Source organism: Peromyscus californicus, unplaced genomic scaffold (genome assembly GCF_007827085.1).
Source record: "Peromyscus californicus insignis strain IS unplaced genomic scaffold, ASM782708v3 Scaffold_15__1_contigs__length_86483966, whole genome shotgun sequence".
NCBI classification, from domain to species: domain Eukaryota; kingdom Metazoa; phylum Chordata; class Mammalia; order Rodentia; family Cricetidae; genus Peromyscus; species Peromyscus californicus.
In genome coordinates this window covers 18,571,113-18,594,112 of record NW_026294447.1, presented here as the reverse complement: position 1 = coordinate 18,594,112, position 23,000 = coordinate 18,571,113, and the positions used below count along the sequence as shown (strand labels likewise).

Genomic DNA, 23,000 nt, shown 5'->3' with positions numbered 1-23,000 from the left:
ATTTTAGTTTGAAGTCTATTTTGTTAGATATAAGGATAGCTACACTGGCTTGCTTCTTTTTTTTTTTTCATTTTTCTTTATTAAGAAATTTTCTACTCACTTCCACATACTATCCACAGATTCCCCTTCCTCCCTCCTCCCACCCCCAGCCCTTTTTCCCAAGCCACCCTGCATCACCACATCACTCAAATCGAAGTCTCCCATGGGGAGTCAGCAGAGCCCAGCACACTGAGCCTAGGCAGGTCCAAGCCCCTTCCCACTGCACCAAGGCTGTGCAAGGTGTCACACCACAGGCACCAGATTCCAGAAGCCTGCCCATAGACCAGGGACAGATCCCAATCCCCCTGCCTGGTTGCCCCCCAAAGAGTTTGAGCCAAACAACCATCTTCTGTATCCAGAGGGCCTAGTCCAGTCCCATAGGGGCTCCACAGCCACTAGTCTACAGTTCATGAGCTTCCACTAGTGTGGCCGGTCATCTCTGCACGTCCTCCCATCATGATCTCGGTGTCCCTCACCTGCAGAATCTCTCCTGTCTCTCATCAATTGGATTCCCAGAGCTCAGCCTGGTGCCTGGCCGTGGATCTCTGCATCTGTCCCCATCAGTCACTGGACAAAGGCTCTATGATGACAGCTAGGTTATTTGCTAGGCTGGTCACCAGAGTAGACCGGTCCAGGCATGCAATAGAAGGATGGATCCTGTTTTCATATCCATTCTGTTAGTCTGTGTTTTTTAATAGGTTAATTGAGTCTATTGATATTAAGGGATATTAATGACCAGTGATTGTTAATTTGTGTCATTTTTGGTGGTAGTGTGTGTGTGTGTTTCCCTTCTTTGGGATTTGCTGGTGTGAGGTTATCTGTTGCCTGTGTTTGGGTGATTGCAGCTAACTTCCTTGGGTTGGAGTTTTTCTTCTAGTACTTTCTGTAGGGCTGGATTTGTGGATATGTTATGTTTAAATCTGGTTTTGTCATGAAATATCTTGTTTTCTCTATCTATGATGACTGAGAGCTCTGCTGGGTTTAATAGTCTAGGCTGGCATCCATGGTCTCAGTATCCACAGCATGTCTGTCCTGGAACTTCTGGCTTTCAGAGTTTCCATTGAGAAGTCGGGTGTAATTCTGTTAGGTCTGCCTTCATATGTTACTTGACCTTTTTCCATTGCTGTTCTTACTTTCTTTATTCTGTATGTTTAGTGTTTTGACTATTATGTGGCAAGGGGACTTCTTTTGGTGGTTCAGTCTATTTGATGTTCTGCATGCTTCTTGTATCTTCATAGGCATATCTTTCTTCACATTGGGAAAGTTGTCCTCTATGCTTTTGTTGAATATATTTTCTGTGCCTTTGAGGTGGAAATCTTCTGTTTCTATTCCTATTATTTTTAGGTTTGATATTTTCATGGTGTCCCAGATTTCCTGGATGTTCTCTGTTAAAAATTTGCTGAATTTAACATTTTCTTTGACTGATGAATCTCTTTCCTCTGTCATATCCTCAATGCCTGAGATTCTGTTTTCCATTTCTTGTATTCTGTTGATTATGTTTGCCTCTGTAGTTTCTGTTCATTTACTCAGATTTTCATTTTCCTGATTTCCCTCAGTTTGTGTTTTCTTTATTGCCTCTATTTCAGTTTTCAAGTCTTGAACTTTTTCCTTCACCTGTTTGATTGTTTTGTCTTGGGTTTCTTGACTTTCTTTAAGAGATTTCTTGATTTCCTTCATTTTTTGTTTGTCTTTTCCTCCATTTCTTTAAGGGAATTTTTAATTTCCTCTTTTAGGGTCTGTATCATCTTCATAGAGTTATTTTTAAGGTCATTTTCTTCTAAATCATTCTTCTTTGGAATGTTCAGGTCTTGCTGTTGTAGGATCATTAGGTTCTGGTGGTACTGTACTGCTCTTTATGTTGTTTAATATGTTCTTACACTGCTGTCTACCCATTTCTTCCTTTAATCTGAATAGATGAAGCTCCAGGTCACTCTTCTTCCAATTGGTGTAGGTGGTACCTTTGGTTCCTGTGGTTGCTCTTCTTCCAAATCATTCTAGGAGGGGGTTTGTGCCTCCAGTGGCCATTGTTCTCACTTGGTGCAAGGTGGTCATTGGTGCTGCAGGTGATGGTTGGCTTGGAGAGAAGGGTGGGGGAGGAAGCTGCTGCCCAGTCTTTATGGCTCCAATAGCTGGGGAGGGGCATGGAATGTGCCCCAGGGCCTAGGGACTAGAGAACTGGGCTGACCAGTCCAGAGATGGGGGCCTTACCTGTTCCCAATTGGTGTACGGTGGGTGTATTGCTCCAGTGGTCACTGGTGCCACAGGGGATGGTTGGCTTGGAGAGGGGACAGGGGAAGAAGCTGCTGCCCAGTCTCTGGGGCTCCAATGGCTGGCATATTTATCTGATCTTGATTTCACCTTGGTAAGTGGTATTTATCAAGAAATTTGACCATTTATTTTTAGATTTTTCCAATTTTGAGAAATATAGGTTTGTGAAGTATGACCTAACAATTCTCTGGATTTCCTCAGTGCCTGTTGTTATGTCCCCCTTTTCATTTTTTATATTGTTAATTTGGATATTCTTTCTCTCTTTTAGTTAGTTTGGATAAGGGTTTATCTATTTTGCTGTTTTTCCCAAAGGAAAAAAATCTATGTCTCATTGATTCTTTGTACTGTTCCTTTTGTTTCTATTTTATTGATTTCAGCCCTTAGTTTGATTATTTCCTGGTGTCTATTCCTCTTTGGTGTGTTTTCTTCTTTTTGTTCTAGAGCCTTCAGGTGTGCACTTAAGTTGCTGGTATTGGATCTCTCCAAATATTCATGATGGCACTTAGTGCTATGAACTTCCCTATTAGCATTGCTTTCATAGTGTCCCATAAGCTTGGGTATGTTGTACATTCATTTTCATTGAATTGTAGGAAGTCTTTAACTTCTTTCTCTATTTCTTCCTTGACCCAGTTGTAACTCAGTAGAGAATTACTAAGTTTCCATGAATTTGTAGGCTTTCCATTGTTTCTGTTGTTGAAATCCAGCTTTAATCCATAGTGGTTTGATAAGATACAGGGGGTTATTTCAATATTTTTGTGCCTGTTGAGACTCGCTTTGCAGTTGAGTTTATAATTACTTTTGGAGAAGGTTCCATTTGGTGCTGAGAAGAAGGTATATTCTTTTGTGTTTTAGTGAAATGTTATTTAGGTATCCGTTAGGTCCATTTGAGTCATAACATCTGTTAGTTCCATTATTTCTCTGTTTAGTTTCTGTCTAGATTACTTGTCCATTGGTGAGAGAGGGGTATGAAAGTCTCCAGCTATTATTGTATGGGGTTTGATGTGTGATTCAAGCTTTAGTAATGTTTCTATTACAAATGTGGGTGTCCTTAAAATTGGTGCATAGATGTTCAGATTTGAGACATCATCTTGGTGGATTTTTTTTCCTTTGACAAATATGAAATTACCTTCTCATGTCTTTTGATTAATTTTGATTGGAAATAAATTTTGTTAGATGTTAGGATAGCTACACCAGTTTGCTTCTTAAGTCCATTTGGATGGAAAATCTTTTTCCAACTCTTTACTCTGAGGTAATGTCTATCTTTGATGTTGAGGTATGTTTCTTATATGCAGCAAAACGTTGGATCCTGTTTTCATATCCAATCTGTTAGCCTGTGACTTTTTTTTTTTGGTTTTTGAGACAGGGTTTCTCTGTGTAGCTTTGCACCTTTCCTGGAACTCGCTTTGGAGACCAGGCTGGCCTCGAACTCACAGAGATACAGAGATCCGCCTGGCTCTGCCTCCCGAGTGCTGGGATTAAAGGCGTGCGCCACCACCGCCTGGCAGCCTGTGACTTTTTATCGGTAAATCAAGTCTATTGATATTGAAGAATATTAATGACCAATGATTGTTAATTCCTGTTATTTTATTGTTGTTGGTGGCAGTGTGTATGTGTGTGTGTGTGTGTGTGTGTGTGTGTCTTTATGTTTCTGTCCTTTGTTTTTTTGCTGGTATGAGATTATCTAAAACCATGTGTTTTTATGGGTGTAGTTCACTTTCTGAAGTTGGAGATTTCCTTCTAGTACCTTCTGTAGGGTGGGATTTGTGGATAGATATTGTTTAAATTTTGCTTTGTCTTGAAATATCTTGTTTTGGAGTTGGGGATTTAGCTCAGTGGTAGAGTGCTTGACTAGCAATAGCAAGTTCAAGGCCCTGGGTTTGGTCCTCAGCACTAAAAAAAAAATAGAAATATCTTGTTTTCTCCATCTGTGGTGATTGACAGTTTTGCTGTGTATAGTAGTCTGGGCTGACATCCTTGGTCTATAAAGGTCTGGAAGATATTAATCCAGGCCCTTCTGGATTTTAGGGTCTCCATTGAGAAGTTGGGTGTTATTCTAATAGTTCTGCCTTTATATGTTACTTGGCTTTTTTCTCTTGCCACTTTTAATATTGTATCCTTGTTTTGTATGTTTAGTGTTTTAATTATTATGTGGTGAAGGGATTTTCTTTTCTGATCCAATCTATTTGGTGTTCTGTAAGCTTCTTATACTTTTATAGGCATGTCTTTATTTGGATTTGGAACGTTTTCTTCTATGATTTTGTTAAATATATTCTCTGAATTTTTTGAGCTGTGTTTCTTCTCCTTCTATTCATACTTTTCTTATGTTTGTTCTTTTCATAGTGTTCCTAATTTCCGGAATGTTTTGTGTTAGGAATTTTTTAGACTTAATACTTTCTTTGATTGATGAATCTATTTTTTCTATTGTGTCTTCAACACTTGAGACTCTCTCTTCCATCCCTTGTATTCTATTGGTGATGCTTATATCTGTAGTTCCTATCCACTTACCCAAATTTCCCATTTCCAGTATTCCCTCAATTTGTGTTTTCTTTATTGCTTCTGTTTCCATTTTCAGATCAGAACAGTTTTCTTTATCTGTTACTTTCTTGTTTTATTTTTTAAGGGATTTATTGATTTATTCCAATTTTTTGTTTGTGTTTTCTTCAATTTCTTTCAGAGATTTGTTCATATCCTCTTGTAGGACCTCTATTATCTTCAAAAAGTAATTTTTAGGACATTTTCTCATGCTTCAGCTGTGTCAGATGGTTCAGGTCTTGCTATTCTGGATAGCTGGACTCTGGTGATACCATATTGCCTTTCCTGTTATTGTTTGTGTTCTTACACTGGCATTTAGACATTAGGGTTCCGGATGATTTTAGGTCCAGGTGTTGACTCCTGCATTTGTATTTGTTGGATGTGTTTTCTTCCTTGGTTTCTCTTTCCTTTCTGGCCTTCTGGCTTAAATGGCCAAGGGTTCTGATCACTAGTGTGTCTTCGTGTTCAGTAGTGTGTTCTCTCTGGGTTTTCTTGGGACTAGGGATTCCTAGACCAGGCCTGGCTTTTTCTAAGTGTTAAGTCCTCTTCCAAAGTTGTAGACTAGGATGTGGAGACTGGGGAGGGATCTGCATCCCTAGATCTACTCTGGCCTCTGGGCTCCTTAAGATCAGCCTGGCCTCCACTATCATGCTGGGGTCCCTAGGTCCATCCTATGCTCCAGTAGGCTAAATTTATCTGAAGTTGTAGACCCAAGGTTTGTAGATCTAGCCTGACTTCTGAGGTTCTTAGGAGCAGCCTGGCCTCCCATAAGGCAGTTGGGGTTGTGTGTCCCAGTGTGGAGCCCAGGGCAGGGAGTTATTGAGCTGGAGTTATTGATCTGGTTTTAAGGAGTATTAGCTGGTGTTGGGTGGTATCTTACGTGAGCTTCCTTGATCCTGTTTGGCCTCTGGTAAAGTAAAATACTTCTTCCAAAGTAGTGGGCTGGGATATGGGGCTGAGAGATGGGGGTGCAGTCTGAGATTGTTGGACAGGCTTAAATGGTTTTAGTGGATGGTGGGCAGTGACTTCCCTGGAGTCCCTAGGACTTCTCTAGTCTCCTGTACAACTGCTGGGTGCTGTGGGCCCTAGAGTGGAGCCCAAGCGAGGGAGTACAGTCTGGGGTTGCTGGGCAGGCTTTAAGGAGTGCTAATGGGCAGTGGGAGGTGCTTTATCTGGGGTAACTAGAATTGACCTAGCCTCTGGTAAAACATAACTCTTCTTCCAAAGTTATAGACCAAGATACAGAGCTAGGGTGGGGGTGTGGTGTGGTGTGTGCAGTCTGGGATTTTTAGACAGGTTTAAAGGAGTTTAGTGGGTGGTGGGCAGTGTCTTGCATGGGCGTTCCTAGGAACACTCTGGCCTCCAGTACAGCTTCCAGAGTCTGTGGGCCCTAGTGTGGAGCCCAGGTTTTATGGTACAGTGTGTTTTTTAAAATTAAATTTATTTATTATACATTCTGACAACATTTTCCCCTCCTTCCTCTCCTTTCACTCTGCCCTCGATCCATTCCTCCTCTGTTTCTGTCCTGAAAGGGGCAGGCCACCTATGGATATCAACAAAGAATGGCATACCAAGTTGCCACAATACTAAGCACATCCCCCTCCTTGTACTAAGGCTGGGCAAAGCAATCCAGCATGAGAATAGAGTTCCAAGAGCCAGCCAAAGCATAAGGGACAGCCCCTACTCCCATTGTTAGGAGTTCCACAAGTAGACCAAGCTACATAACTGTCACACATTTGTAGAGGGTCTGGGTTGGTCCCATGTAGGCTGTTGGTTTAGACTCTGTGAATTCCCATGAGCCAGGTTAGATGTTTCTGTGGATTTTCTTGTGATTTCCTTGACCTCTTTGGCTTCTAGAATCCTTCCTCCCTCTCTTCAGTAAGATTCTCCAAGCTCAGAATAATGTTTGGCTGTGAGTCTATGCATTTGTTTCCATCAGTTACTGGATGAAGGCTCTCTGATGACAATTGAGGTAGTCACCAATAAGATCATAGGATATGGCAAGTTCAGGCTACATATCCACTATTTCTAAAAGTTTTAGCTGGGGCTATCTTTATAGATTCATGGTAGTTTCCCTTGTGTCATGTTACCCAACTCCAGAATGCACCCCCCATTTCCAGTCTTCTCTTTCAGTACTCTCCCCCTTCATTCATCCCCCAACTGGATCCCTCAAGTTTCCATCCTGGCCTCCCCCAGTCCACCTAGAATGTCTCTTCCATTTTTCTTTCCCAAGGAGAGCTATGAATCCCCACCTTGGGGTCCCCTTGTTACTTAGCCTCTCTTGTTGTGGAATATTATGTTAACTAGGCAAAGATGTGTTACATTTGTTCATGCTGTGGAATATTGCTTTGACTATGTAAAGGTGTGTTACATTTGTTTATGCTGCGTTTATTTAATTACGTGGAGATATGTTACATTTGTTTCACCTTGCCGGCCTATGGCACCTGATTGGTCTAATAAAAAGCTGAAGGGCCAGTAGCTAGGCAGAAGAGGGATATGTGAGGCTAGAAGGCAGAATAAATAGGAGGAGAAATCTAGGTTCTAGAGAGAGAAGAAGAAAAAAACAAGGAGAAAGAAGGTAACACACCCAGACCAGAAGCCAGGCAGCTGCCATCTCTACCATGGATTCTAGATGGAATTACTTAGGTTTGAAGAGGATGCTAAAAAATAGTTAAGAAAGAATAGGGAATAAGTAAACAATTCTAGAACATTGAATTAAATGAAGTTTAAAAAAGGACAAAAACAACAAAATGCCAGGAATTAATACACACTCTTCAATAAAACTTTAATCCCAGCACTTGGGAGGCAGAGCCAGGCGGATCTCTGTGAGTTCGAGGCCAGCCTGGGCTACCAAGTGAGTTCCAGGAAAGGCGCAAAGCTACACAGAGAAACCCTGTCTCGAAAAACCAAAAAAAAAAAAAAAAAAAAAAAAAACTATTAATATTAAATGCTCTTAACTCCCCAGTAAAGAGCCAGACTAACAGATTAGAAAACACAATCCTTTTTTTCTATCTCAAAGAGACACTTTAAAACCAATAATAGACACCACCTTAAGGTAAAATGATGGGAAAATGTTATTAAGCAAATGGAGCTCAGGGACAAGCAGCTGCAGCTGTTTTTCTTTTTGTCCTGATTTTTTTGGTAGTACCCATTCTAACATGTGTAAGGTGATACAGTACTGTGATTTTGACTTGCATTTCCATAACTCATACTGAAACTGAATCAATTTTCATATACCTATTGTCCACTTGTGCTTCTTTTTTTAAAAAAGAAGAGTATTCAGATCTTTTACTCATTTTAATAGAGTTGTTTAATTTTGGCTATTAAGGTATAGATGATGTTCTATATAGACTGCCCTATTAATACTAAAGAGAACTCCAGTTTTAAATAAAATGCTATCAGATTATTCAATCCACTATTTATAACTCGAATTGCTAAACAGTCTTATTAATAAAACATCCAGAGTCAGCTATTGGGGTGAAAGCTGAAAGATCAGAGAAACAGAGCAAGCCAGTCATGTTCTTACCTCTACAAAATCCTCAGCCTCAAGAGAGAGACTTCCATGCAATGAGCACAAGATCTGGTCCCACTGCCTGGATGCCTCCCAAACAGATCAAGCCAATCAACTGTCTCACCCATTTGGAGGGCCTGATCCAGTGTGGACCCCTCAGCCATTGGTTCATAGTTCATGTGTTTCCATTCATTTGGCTATTTGTCCCTGTGCTTTATCCAACCTTGGTCTCAACAATTCTCGCTCATATAAACCCTCCTCATTCTCGTTGATTGGACTCCCAGAGATCCACCCAGGGCCTAGTCATGGATCTCTGCATCCAGATCCCTCAGTAGTTGGATGAGGTTTCTAGCACAACAATTAGGGTGTTTGGCCATCCCATCACCAGAGTAGGTCAGTTCGGGCTGTCTCTCGACCATTGTCGGCAGTCTGTTGTGTGGGTATCTTTGTGGATTTCTGTGGGCCTCTCTAGCACTTTGCTTCTTCCTGTTCTCATGTGGTCTTCATTTACCATGGTCTCCTATTCCTTGTTCTCCCTCTCTGTTGTTGATCCAGCTGGGATCTCCCGCTCCCCCAAGCTCTCTTTCCCTCGACCCTCGCCTTTCATTACCCCCACTCATGTCCAGGCTGTTCATGTAGATCTCATTCCATTTCTCTGTCATTGGGCGATCCCTGTGTCTTTCTTGGGGTCCTGTTTTCCGGGTAGCCTCCCTGGTGATGTGAGTAGCAGACAAGTCATCCTTGTTTCATGTCTAGTATCCTGCTATGAGTGATACCTGGGGCCTATGCAGGATTGTTTGGCTTGGCCTGGGAGGAGGGGACTAGACCTACCTGGACTGAGTCTACCAGGTTGACCTCAGTCTGTGGGGAAGGCTTTGCCCTGGAGGAGATGGGAATGGGGGGGGGGGCGTTGGGGGGAAGGTGAGGGGGACGGGAGGGGGGAGAACAAGGGAATCCGTGACCGATATGTAGAACTGAATTGTATTGCAAAATAAATTAAAATAAATTAAAAAAAAAAAAAAAGAGAGAGAGATTTCCTGTTTACTCACACCCTATATACTTCTCTGTGCCCTGACATCTTCCTTCCTTCCCAATGCTGGGATTAAAGGCATGTCCACCGTGCTTGGCTCTGTTCCCAGTGCGACCTTGAACTCACAGAGATCCAGATGGATCTCTGCCTCCCGAATGCTAGGATAAAAGATGTGTACTACCACTGCCTGACTTCTATGTTTAATATAGTGGCTGGCTTTTTCCTCTGACCCCAGGTAAGCTTTATTGGGGCACACAATATATCACAACAACTATTAACAATTGTTGGGATATTTCTGTTTGGGTTTGTTATGAATAGTGTAACTTGGCATATTCTTATTAAAATCCATGAGTGCTATTAGAGTTTTTTATTTTAGTACACTGTTAAATCATTAGCTCACAATTTGTGATTTCATCCTAAAGGATTAAGTCAGAAGTTTTGTAACTTTGTAGGATTTCAGCTAAGGTAATAGCTATCTTCTTAGAATGAAATTAAATTGCTAGTTGTTTTCTCAAAGGTGGTATCAGATAGTGTGGCAGTTTGAACAGGGAGGAGACTGACATATAATAGCTCTCTGAAATTGCATCATTTTCTTCTCTATACATTGCAGGGTACCCTATTCCAGATTTGTTTTAGCCTTATTTAGAGTAGAATTTACTAGAATTTATATTAGATATCATACAGAACTTAAATATAGTAAACTTTGAATGTCATTTTTACAAAATATGGAATTCTTTGCCATGCTAATGTGATAGGTATACCAGTGTTATTTGGGACAGGACTTATTTTCCACATAGACTTTAATATGGATTTTATACATTTTTAAGGAAAATAGCTGAGTTGATGTATCATAGAACTATGTTTTATTAATGTGCTTCCCAAAGCCGATTCAAAACCTATTCAATCCATAGATTAGAATGTGAAAGGTCATAAGAAGAGTGGATTCTTTTACCACTTATGTTATCTAAATGGAACACATATATGCTATCCTCATAAAATAGTTTCATCTGACTTAGTTTCTGTTAGTGTAACTTCCATTGTAATTCAGTAAATAATATACCTACAAACTCTTTGTTTCTAGACACTGTGCTCTGCAAAATGTAAAGCTATCAGTAGTAAATCTCTTTAAAAAGCATAGTAGCCTTTGCAAATTGTTTAGAATTAATTTGTTTTGAGTAAATGGAAATTCGTCTGCTAAATGAAGCTTATATAAAACAGAATTACAAAGGACTAGGGAACTATCTTCCTAGGATAGATTAAAACCTACACATTTTATGAGTCAAGAGATGTCCTGTCCATTAAAAGTGATCTTTTTCTTTCTAACCGTGAGAGCTTTGTGCCTCCCGATGTGATTCAGAGATCAGGCAAAATATAAACATATTTAGAACCTTAGTCCTTAGAATACTGAGTTCATCCATCAACAGGATTGACAAGGTCTGAGACAAAGCATTATGCTTGGCACACAACCTGCTTGAAATTTTCCTGTGGCTATAATGTAACACACCTGACAGATGTTTGAGACACTTAACACAGCAGGGGATATTCATAAACACCACTGGCTTCAGCATCACAGGGATTATTTTTCTTTTGTCTGCCTGAAGTTATATGTCATGTAATCAATAAAAGACTGGAGCATAACTAGGCAAAACATAGCATGTGATATAATTGTCATGCAAAGTTTCTCTTGCTTGCAAAGGTTATAACATAGCCCAGAAACTGAGATGCATTTCACCTTGGAAGAAAGCATGCTACAGTTGTCTCCCTTTTTTTTTTTTTTTTTTTTTTTTTTTTTGGTTTTTCGAGACAGGGTTTCTCTGTGTAGCTTTGCGCCTCTCCTGGAACTCACTTGGTAGCCCAGGCTGGCCTCGAACTCACAGAGATCCGCCTGGCTCTGCCTCCCGAGTGCTGGGATTAAAGGCGTGCGCCACCACCGCCTGGCTCAGTTGTCTCCCTTTTTGTGACCTGGACTTGTTTGCAAAAGAAAGCATCAACAGTTATTTGCTCACAGAGAGCAAATATGCTATATATATATATATATATATATATATATATATATATATATACACACACACACACACACACACACACACACACACACACACACACACACATTTTTGTTACTTGTTACTTCCTTAAGGCTGTGATGGTGTTACTAAATCCATGTTAATTTTACATTCAACATGGTGAACAGAAACAGCTACAAGTAAAACAGCTACAAGAACACTGCTTTATATTTGCAGTAACAATGTACTGATTCAGGAAAAAAAAAAGGGCAGAAATGAATACACACCATCTGTAGATTTTCCAAATTATATCGTAAATCCTAAGGGGTAGAGATAGATGCTATTAATTTAAATGTCATGCTTGCACAGAATGAAGCACAGCAATTTTAAATTTGGCTTTATTAAGGTTTCTTTTTTAGCTCAAGTTTCTCATTTGGTAAATAGCAATTGGAGCAAATGCTCACTGATAAAGTTTATTTAGGCCCTTTGGGGAGCAGTAACAAGCGGGGGGCACAGTTCTTTAAAAATAGCATTTTATTGCATTTATAAATTATTACATAATCAAAATCTTCTTTTAGTATACAATTATATAGAGTTCAGAAATAGGAAAATTAACAGCACCTTAAAAGAACAAATAAATTGCACATTTGAACCATGGTGGTCCCACTGCAAGAAGCTAGCTCTGCATACATACCTCTTTGTTGTTGTTAGCGTAGATATGCTAGGACAGGTTCTGGCTTTGTTTTCATAGGTCATAGCCTTTTCTATTTTACTTTAGGGTTTAGTGATTTGCCTGATTAACCTACATATGCAGATGCAGAAATGGTTCCATCTTCGAAAATAACCAGTGCTTGGGATCTTTGTGCCAAGGTAAGTCTGTAGAAGTTAATGAAAACATTTTCTAAGGTGATGCCAAAACACAAAAGATAGATTGCAGTTCAGAGACATGTACATTTCAGAAAGTCAGAAATTAGTCCAAGAGTTTCTTTGGAATATTTTATTTATCTCTCTCACTAGCTATAGGATACTAACTGTTCTAATATGTAAACCCAGACTCCTGTATGCCCAGGTTGACCACCAGAATTATGATCCATCATTAATAGTGCCTCTTTGCTGTTGCCAGTTTCAGGATTAAATATCTTTGGACAGAAATTTCTTAAGTTCAGTATGATTTGTATATTTATACCTGGAGTGTTATTTTAATTTTAAATTTATTCCTAAGGGAAGTGAGTACCACTTTGAAGTTATTTAAACAGACTACAGTGTGCCTACTGAATGCTTGCTAGCTCTTCCCACCAGAAAGACTTCCCTTCAGACTTAGTTCGATGTCAGTTTCCTGAGGAAAGTCATAAGCTGCCTTAATGACCCAATCCTTGTGGTTCCTCCTGCAGAACTCCTTTTTAATAAGTAGGGATGGTACCGTTTCACATTTATTTTTGACTATTTGGTTAATATCTCTTTCACAGGTTCACAGTTAAAGGGATTCCATATTTGGCCTATTCTCATATTGCTGGGACCAGCATATTTTAGGGATAGACTTTATTTTATTTGAGCACTTAATTAAGGTGAATGTTTCTGACTGTGTTTAGTAGAGAAGACATTTTGAGAGAATTTTAGTCCAGGATTATGAGTATACAAGAAAAAAAAGAAGACTTGCATGACTTTGAAGTTTATTTCTTCTTTTATAAAAAATATTCTTTTCTCTTACAATATATTCTGATTATAGTTTCCCCTCCCTCTGTTCCTTCCAGTTCCTCCCCACTTCCCTCCCATCTGGATCTACTCCCTACTGTCTCTCATTAGAACAGAACAGGCTTCTAAGAGATAACAACAAAACAACAAAATAAAAGATAGTAAGATTAAAAGAAATATTACTACTCACTCATAAGTGGATACTAGATATAAGGCAAAGGATAACCAGACTGCAACCCACAGTTCCAGGGAGGAAGGAGAACCCTAGGAAAGATGCATGGATCGCCCAGTGATGGACAAATGGATGAGATCTACATGAGCAAACTGGGGGTGAAGTGGGTAATGGAAGGCAAGGGACAGGGGATGAGAGCTTAGGGGAGTGGAAGGTTCAAGCTGGATCAGGAACAGAGTGGGAGAACAAGGAATAAAAGACCATGATGAATGAAGACACCATGGGAATAGGAAGAAACAGAGTGCTAGGAAGGTTCTCACGAATCCACAAGGATGACTCCACATAGATGACTGGCAATATTCGAGAGGGTGCCTGAGCTGGTATACTCTGGTGATTGGATGGCTGAATACCCTAACTGTCATCATAGAACCCTCATCCAGTGACTGATGGAAGCAGATGCAGAGGTCCATGGCTGGGTCCCAGGCAGAGCTCCAGGTGTCCAGCCAATGAGAGAGAGGAGGGATTCTATGAGCAAGGGATATCAAGACCATGACTGGAAAAAATACAGAGACAACTAGCCAAAATAGTGGAAACGCATGAACTGTGGACCAATAGCTGAGGAGCACCCATGGTACTGGACTAGGCCCTCTGGACAAGTGAGACAGTTGTTTAGCTTGAACTGTATAGGGGGCCCCCAGGCAGTGGAATCGCGACCAGTCCCAAGTGCATGATCAAGCTTTTTGGAACCTAGTGCCTATGGTGAGACACTTTGCGCAGCCTTGGTTCAGAAAGGAGGGGCTTAGACCTGCCTCAACTGAATGTACCAGGCTCTGCTGACCCCACATGGGAGACCTTGCCTTGGAGGAGGTGGGAATGGGGGGTGGGATGGGGGAGGGCTGGGGGGCGGGAGGAGAGAGGACAGGGGAATCTGTGGTTGGAATGTAAAGTGAATAGAAAATCTCTTAATAAAAAAAATTACAAGGAATTTGGATAAGGTAAACCAAAAGAAAGAAAGAGCCCAACAGAAGGCACATGAATCAGATCCTGTCATCCACACACTCAGGAGTTCCATGAAAATACAAAACTGAAAGTTATAATATATACAGAGGAGATCTGGAGCAGATCAGTCTGAGTCCATATGAGCTTTGTTCAGTTGATTTAAAGGTCCTCATTCTCTTGTCATCCTCTCTCTCCTCTGTTTTTCACACTCTTTCCTGATCCTCTTCCACAGAGTTCCCTGAGCTATGAAGATTTGATGGAGACATCCCATTTAGAGTTGTGTGTCCTGAGGTCTCTCTCTTGGTATGTCTGGTTGTGTATTTGTTCCCATCTGCTTTGGGAGGAAGATTCTCTGATGATGACTGAATAAGGTACTGACCTATCAACATATAATATTGTTAGGAGTCCTGTTATTGTTACTTTTTGTCAGAACAATAATCTTTGGTTTTATCTTAGGTCTCTGAGGTGTCTAATCTCTGATATTTGGTCAACCCAAGATGTGTCATTTATTGGTTCTATCTCATGGAGTGGGGTTTAAGTCAAATTGTACGTTGGTTGGTTACTCCCAACCAACGTCTGGGTTGCCTCACTCAGGATGATTGTTTTTCTAGTTCCATTCACTTGCCTGCAAAGTTCATGATGTCATTTTTCTTAACAGTTGAGTAATACTCCATTGTGTAAATGTACCACATTTTAAAATATTCATTCTTATGTTAAGGTACTTCTAGGTTTTTTCCCATTTCTGGCTATTAAGAATAAAGCCACAGTGAATATGGTTGAACAAGTGTTCTCGTGGAGCATTCTTTGGGTATATGCCCGAGTGGTACAGCTGTATCTTGAGGGAGATCAATTCCCAACATTCTGAAGAACCACTATATTGACTTTCATAGTGGCTGTACAAGTTTGCACCCCCACCATCAATGGAGGAGTGTTCCCCTTGCCAGCTTGAGCTGCCACTTGTTTTATTGATTTTAGCCATTCAGACAGGGGTAAGATGGAATCTCAAAGTAATTTTGATGTGCATTTCCCCAATGGCTAAGGATGTTGAACATTTCTTTAAGAGTTTCTCAGCTATTTCAGTTTCCTTTATTGTAGACAAATTTCTAAATTGTCTTATTAAATAAAAAACATGGAGCCAGAAATTTGAGTTAAAGCCTTAGAGAGATGAGGGAAATATGGAAAGTCACCAGCTAACATCACCTCATGAACTCCCCAGCTTCCAAGGAGGGCAACTTCCTGTCTACCCAGGCTTCTATGCCTTGCTTTTCTGCCCCCTTAATTGGCTCTTAACCCAGCTACCTTACTTCCTCTTCCTACACAGCTCTTTCACTCTCTGTCTGTATGGACCTCCAGGTCTCTGTGGTTGGTACTGGGATTAAAGGCATGTGTCACGACACTTGGCTCTGTTCCCTAGTGTGGCCTTGAACACACAGAGATCCTGCCCGCTAAGGGATTAAGAGCGTGTGCTGCCTGACTTCTTTGTTTACTTAAAATGGCTGGCCTTTTCCCTCTGATCTTCAGGCAAGCTTTATTTATTAATGCCCAAATAAAATATAACCACATTTCAGCACAAATAAAATATCACCACACTCTGTTGAGAATTCTCTGTTTACATCTGTATCTCATTTTTTTTTAATTTATTTTGCAATACAATTCAGTTCTACATATCAGCCACGGATTCCCTTGTTCTCCCCCCCTCCCGTCCCCCTCACCTTCCCCCCAATCCCCCCCCCCCCATTCCCATCTCCTCCAGGGCAAAGCCTTCCCCACAGACTGAGGTCAACCTGGTAGACTCAGTCCAGGTAGGTCTAGTCCCCTCCTCCCAGGCCGAGCCAAACAATCCTGCATAGGCCCCAGGTTTCAAACAGCCAACTCATGCAATGAGCACAAGATCTGGTCCCACTGCCTGGATGCCTCCCAAACAGATCAAGCCAATCAACTGTCTCACCCATTCAGAGGGCCTGATCCAGTGTGGACCCCTCAGCCATTGGTTCATAGTTCATGTGTTTCCATTCATTTGGCTATTTGTCCCTGTGCTTTATCCAACCTTGGTCTCAACAATTCTCACTCATATAAACCCTCCTCATTCTCGCTAATTGGACTCCCAGAGATCCACCCAGGGCCTAGTCATGGATCTCTGCATCCAGATCCCTCAGTAGTTGGATGAGGTTTCTAGCACAACAATTAGGGTGTTTGGCCATGCCATCACCAGAGTAGGTCAGTTCGGGCTGTCTCTCGACCATTGCCAGCAGTCTGTTGTGGGGGTATCTTTGTTGATTTCTGTGGGCCTCTCCAGCACTTTGATTCTTCCTATTCTCATGTGGTCTTCATTTACCATGGTCTCCTATTCCTTGTTCTCCCTCTCTGTTGTTGATCCAGCTGGGATCTCCCGCTCCCCCAAGCTCTCTTTCCCTCAACCCTTGCCTTTCATTACCCCCACTCATGTCCAGGCTGTTCATGTAGATCTCATTCCATTTCTCTGTCATTGGGTTGTATCTCATTTTTTATTTTGGTTATTTAGATGTTGAGTATTTTGAATACTGTGGGATCTGGAGTTGGTAAAAAAAAAACAAAAAAAAAAACTTTTCTCATTCTATGGGCTATTGCTTTGTCCTATATCTCATAGAAGTTTTTTGATTTCATCAGTTCCCATTTATTAATTTTTTTTATCTTAGTGCCTGTGCTATTGGTGTTCAGTTTAGAAAGGCATCTACTGTGCCAATGCATTCAAGTCTATTTCCCGCTTTCTCTTCTATCAGGCTCAGTGTCTATGGTTTTACATTTATGTCTTTGATCCATTTGTAGCTGAGTTTGTTTGAAGGGTAATAAGTATGGGTCTATTTGCATTCTTCTTCATGCAGACGTCCAGTATGACTACTACCATTTGTTGAAGTTGCTGTCTTTTTTCCAGAATGTGTTTCTGGCTTCTTTATTAAAAGTCAGGTGTCCATATATGTGTGGATTTATGTCTGTGTCTTCAATTCAGTTCCATTGATCAATGTGTCTGTTTTTATGCAATTACCATGGTGTTTTTATTACTACAGCTTTGTAGTACAACCTGAAATCTGGAACAATGAGATTTCCAGAAGTTCTTTTATTTTTCAACATTGGTTTAGATATCTTGGTTCTTTTGTTTTTCTATATGAAACTGAGAATTGTCCTTTCAAGATCATTAAAGAATTGTATTGGTATTTTGATGGGAATTGCATTGAATCTGTAAATTGATTTTAATAGTATGACCATTTTTACAGTTGACCCTACCAATCCATGAGCATAGAACATCTTTTGATCTTCTGATATCTTCTTTGATTTCTTTCTTTAAAGGCTTGAACTTTTTATTGTAAAAGGATTTTACTTTCTTGGTTAGATATTTTATATTATTTGAGGGTCTTTATATCATTTGAGGCTATTATGAAAGGTGTTGTTTCTCTGATTTCTCTCAGTCCATTTGACATTTATATGAGGGTTACTGAGTTTTTTGAGTTAATCTTGTATCCAGCCACTTCACAGAAAGTGTTTTCAGCTGTAGGATCACTGGTGAAATTTTTTTTATCACTCATGTATACTATCAAATCATTTTTTAAAAAAGACACTTTGACTTCTTCCTTTCAAATTTGTATTCCCTTGATCATCTTCAGCTTTCTTATCAATCTAGCTAAAACTTCAAATACGATGTTGAATAGATACAGAGAGGTGGACAATCTTGTCTTGTTCCTGATTTTTTGGGGATTGCTTTGAGTTTTACTCTCCCTTTAATTTGATGTTGCTGTAGACTTGCTGAAAACTGCCTTCATTATGTTTAGGTATGTACCGTGTATGCCTAATCTCACCAGGACTTTTTTTCAGTGTGTAGGATTTTGCCAAAGGCCTTTTCTGCATCCAATGAAATGATCATGTGTTGTTTTTTCTTTCAGTTTGTTGATATGGTAGATTATAGTTATTGGTTTTCATATGCTGAAACATTCCTACATCTCTGGGATAAACCCTACTTGATCATGGTGAATGATTCTTATAATGTGTTTTTGGAATTCATATGAAAGGACTTTATTATGATAGTTTTGTATCTATGTTCATAAGAGAGATTGGTCTTTAATTCTCTTTCATCATTGAGTCATTTTGTGGTTTGAGTATCAGGGAAACTCTAGTTTCATAAAACAAATTGGGCAATGTTCTCTCTGTTTCTGTTTTGTGGCATAATTTGAGGAGTATTGTCATAGTGTTTTTTGAAATTCCGATATAATTCTGCTCTAAAAACCTTTTGACCATTGACAATTTTTAGTTGGGAGACTTTTAATGACTGTCTCTGTTTCGCTAAGGGATATAGATTTGTTTAAATTGCTTATCTGATCTTAATTTAAATTTGGTAAGTGGTACCTATCGAGAAAATTATCCATTTGTCTTACATTTTCCAATTTTGTGAAGTAAAGGTTTTAAAGTATTTTCTTATGAGTCTCTAAATTTCCTTTTTATGTCCCTTGGTTTATTTATGATTTTGCTAGTTTGAATACTTTCTCTCCATCATTTAATTAATTTGGATAAGGGTTTGTTGATCATGATGATTTTCTCAAAACACCAACTCTTTCTTTCATTCATTTTTTGTTTTTTTTCTTTGTTTCTATTTTTTAAAATTTATTTCAGCCTTGACTTTGATTTTTTTTCATGCCATCTACCCATCTTGACTGTGACTCCTTTTTTTTTACTTCTAGAGTTTTCAGATTGCTGTTAAGTTGCTAGTATGAAATTTCTCCATTTTTATGTTTGTACTTAGTGCTATGATCTTGCCACTTCTTATTATTTAATTTTTATTATTAAAAAATTTTCTATTCATTTTATATACCAACCACAGATTCCCCTCTCCTCACTCCTTCAACCTCCCAGCCTTCCCCCAACCCACCTACCATTCCCACCTCATCTAAGGCAAGATCTCCCTTGGGGCATCAGCAGAGCCTGGCACATTCATTTGAGCCCCTCCCTTCTGCACCAAGGCTGCTTTTGTAGGGCAAAGGACATGGTCAATAAGACAAAATGACAGCCTACAGAATGGGAAAAGATCTTCACCAATCCCACGTCTGACAGAGGGCGGCTGATCTCCAAAATATATAAATAGTTCGAGAAACTAGACATCAAAATGCCAAACAAATCAATTAAAAAATGAGCTACAGAGCTAAAAAGAGAATTCTCAACAGAAGAATCTCAAATGGCTGAAAGACATTTAAGGAATTGCTCAACATCCCTCATCATCAGGGAAATGCAAATCAAAATGACTCTTAGATACCATCTTATACCTGTCAGAATGATCTTGCCTCTTAAAAGCACTTTCATTGTGTCCCATAAGTTTGAGAATGCTGTGTTTATTTTCATTTAATTTTTAAAAATGTTAGATGTCTTTTTAAATTTCTGTCTAAACCCATTTTCATTCAATAGAGGATTATTCAGTTTTCATGGGTGTTAAAATTTTTTGTTCCTGTTTTTGTTGATATCCAGCTTTAATCCAGTGTGGTCTGATAGGATGTGGGAAATGATTTCAACTTTTTTTTTTCTCTTCAGACTTATGTGTCCTAGTATGTGATCAACTTTTGAGAAAATCTGTTGAGTTGCAGAGAAGAAGATATATTCTTCTGCGTTTTGGTGAAATGTTCTTTAATTACCTATTGGGTTTACTTGGGTTACAACATTTGTTAGCTCTAGAATTTCTCTGGTTTTTGTCTGGATGAACTGTCTATTGGTGAGTGTGGGGTATGGAAGTCTCCCACTATCAGTAGGTGAGGGTCAGTATGTGATTTAAATTAATTTTTTGTTAACTTAAGGCTTCGTTAATTTTTACTTCCATGAATATGTACTGTCCTTCCCTATTCACTGATTAGTTTTGGTTGAAGTTTGTTTTGTTAGCTACACCAGCTTGTTTCTTAAGTCCATTTGCTTGAAATATTTTTTCTACCCTTTACCCTGAGGTAATGTCTATCATTGATGATGAAACATGTTTTCTGTTCTCTTTATTGGGGATTGAGACCATTGATATTAAGAGGTACCAATGACCAATGATTAGGGATTCCTACTATTTTCTTGTTGTTGGTATTGGTGGTGATGGTGGTAGTGGTAATGGTGTTTGTTTGTGTGTGTGTGTGCTCACATTTATTTTTTTTATATTGCTAGTCTGAGATTATTTATTTCCTGCATTGTCATGGATGTGATTAACCACCTTAGGTTGGAGTTTTCCTTCTAGCACCCTCTGTAGGGATGATTTGTAGATAAATATTGCTTAAATTAAGGTTTATCAGAGATTATCTTGTTTTCTCCTTCTATGGTAATTGAAAGTCTCACTGGGTGTAATATTCTGGGCTGGCATCTGTGGTATCTTAGAGTCTGCAGCATATCTGTCCAGGCTTCTCTTGCTTTCAGAATCTCTCTTGAAAAGCGAGGTATGATTCTAATAGGGCTACCTTTCTGTGCCTGTTTGTTTGTTTTGTTCCTGCAGCTTTTAGTATTCTTTCTTCATTCTCTATGCTTAGATTTTTTTTTATTATGTGCCAAGGCAACTTTCTTCACTGGTCCAATCTATTTGGTGTTCCATATGCTTCTCATATATTTATAGGCACTTCCTTCTTTAGGTTAGGAAAATTTTCTTCTATGGTTTTGTTGAAAATATTTTCTGGGTCTTTGAGCTGGGATTCTTCTCCTCAGTACATTTTTATTATTCTTAGATTTAGTCTTTTCAGAGTTTCCCAGATTTCCTAGAAGTTTGTGCCTGGAGTTTTTTACATTTAACATTTTTTGACTGATATATTCAATTCTTCTATGGTATCTTCAAGGCCTGAGATTCTCTCTTCCATCTCTTGTAATCTTTCAGTGAAGCTTACCTCAGTAGTCCCTGTTTTTATTCATAAAATTTTCACTTCCAGAATTTCCTCAGTTTGTGTTTTCCTTATTGATTCTATATCCCTTTTCAGATATTTAGCAATTTTGTTCATTTCCTTACTGTCTTAGTTAGGGTTTCTATTGCTGTGAAGAGACACCATGACCACTGCAACTCTTATAAAGGAAAACATTTAATTGAGGTGACGGTTGACAGTTTCAGAGGTTTAGTCCATTGTAATCATGGTGGGTAGCATGGTGGGGTGCAGGTAGACATAGTGCTGGCTATATTTTGATCAGAAGGCAATAGGAAGTGAACTCTGACACTTGGTAGTGTCTTGAGCATAGGACACTTCAAAGCCTCCCCCTCCAGTGACATACATCCTTGAATAAGCCCATACCTACTCTAACAAAGTCACATCTCTTAATAGTGCCACTCACTATGAGCTTATGAGAGCCAATTCCATTCAAACTACAACACTTATATTTGTTTACCTGGATTTCTTTAGGGGATTCAGTCATTTCCTCACAATGTTCTTTGTATTTTTCTGTGTATCTTTATGGGTTATAGTGCTTTTATGGGACTCTTGATGATTGTGCCTTCTCTTTTATTTATTTTATTTTATTTTATTTGTTGTGTTGCCTTGTCCAGCCTTGATGTGATGATTTTTGTTTTACCTTATTATGTTATTTGTCATGTTATGCTGTTGTCCTTTAGGAGCCTGTTCTTTACTAAAAGAGAAAGACAGGGAATGTATCTGGATTAGAGGGGAGGTACTGGAGGAGTAAAGAGAGGGGAAACTGTAATCAGGATATAGTGAATGAGAAAAGAATTTATTTTCAGTAAAAAAAAAAAAAAGAAAAATTCAAACCTATTTAAAGTAGAAGCTTCAAAATCCAAAAAGAAATAGATTAGTTAAGTTTCATAAATGCAGAATGTGTGAAATTCTGCACATCCTATTTCTTTTTTCTAGTTATGTAATTTTGTATTTATTTTATTTTATACATGCACACATCGTATTTTGATTCTATTCACCCTTCCATCATAGTTTCTTTTCCCCATTTCAATTCTGCTCCACTCTTTTTCTTCCCAATTACTTTCCTCTTCTGCTCTCATGTCTTCTTTGTGTGATACACTAAGTTTAATTAGAGTTGCTAGTATGAATAATGGTGGGGGTTATTTACCATGGTGTGGACAACTTAACAGTGGTTGCATCACTAAATGAAATGTTTCTCTTCCCCCTTCCCTACAGCACTATGCTACTTCCAAAGGAGGCACTCTTTTGGGCTTCCTGTACTCCTCCCTGTCCACATGGAATTCTAACCTGACCCATTTACTGTAGCTCTTGTGTAGGTGACCACTGTTGCTGGGAGTTCATAAGTGTTGCCCCTCTGTCCAGCCTAGAAAACAGTATTCTACAGCACTTCTGCAGAATGCATGTATATTTTTGTATAGTATTGTAATATTTAATTATAATTTGTAAATTGTATCAAAACAGATAATTCAAACAGATTTTTTGTAGAATAATATTTATAGGTTGATAAATAACTTTTTTCTCTTCCTACTTTGGAATTGGTTAAATGTTGTGGAATATTATTTTAACTATGTAAAGATATGTTACATTTGTTTATGCTGCAGAATACTATTTTAACTGTGTAAAGGTGTGTTATAATTGTTTATGTTGCATTTGTTTAACAATGTAAGGATATGTGCTTAATTATGTAAAGATGTGTTGCATTTGTTTTACTTTGCCTGCCTAAGGCACCCCATTGATCTAATAAGGAGCTGAATGGTCAATAGTTAGACAGAGAGAGGATACATGGGGCTGGCAGACAGAGAGACTAAGTAAGAGGAGAACTCTAGGCTTGAGAGAGGGGAGGAATGAGAGAAGAAAGAGGAAA

The 23,000-nt window shown here is 39.2% G+C and overlaps 1 long non-coding RNA gene across 1 annotated transcript in view; it reads left to right on the top strand.

Moving 5' to 3' along the window:
- LOC128110714 (uncharacterized) overlaps window positions 1-15,819 on the top strand; it is a 147,112-nt gene extending 131,293 nt beyond the window's left edge. The window contains exons 9-12 of the long non-coding RNA XR_008218289.1: window positions 9,459-9,615; window positions 12,162-12,253; window positions 13,135-14,006; window positions 14,479-15,819. This is a non-coding gene — a long non-coding RNA (uncharacterized LOC128110714). The remainder of the gene's footprint in view (window positions 1-9,458; window positions 9,616-12,161; window positions 12,254-13,134; window positions 14,007-14,478) is intronic.
- Window positions 15,820-23,000: the final 7,181 nt, after the last annotated feature.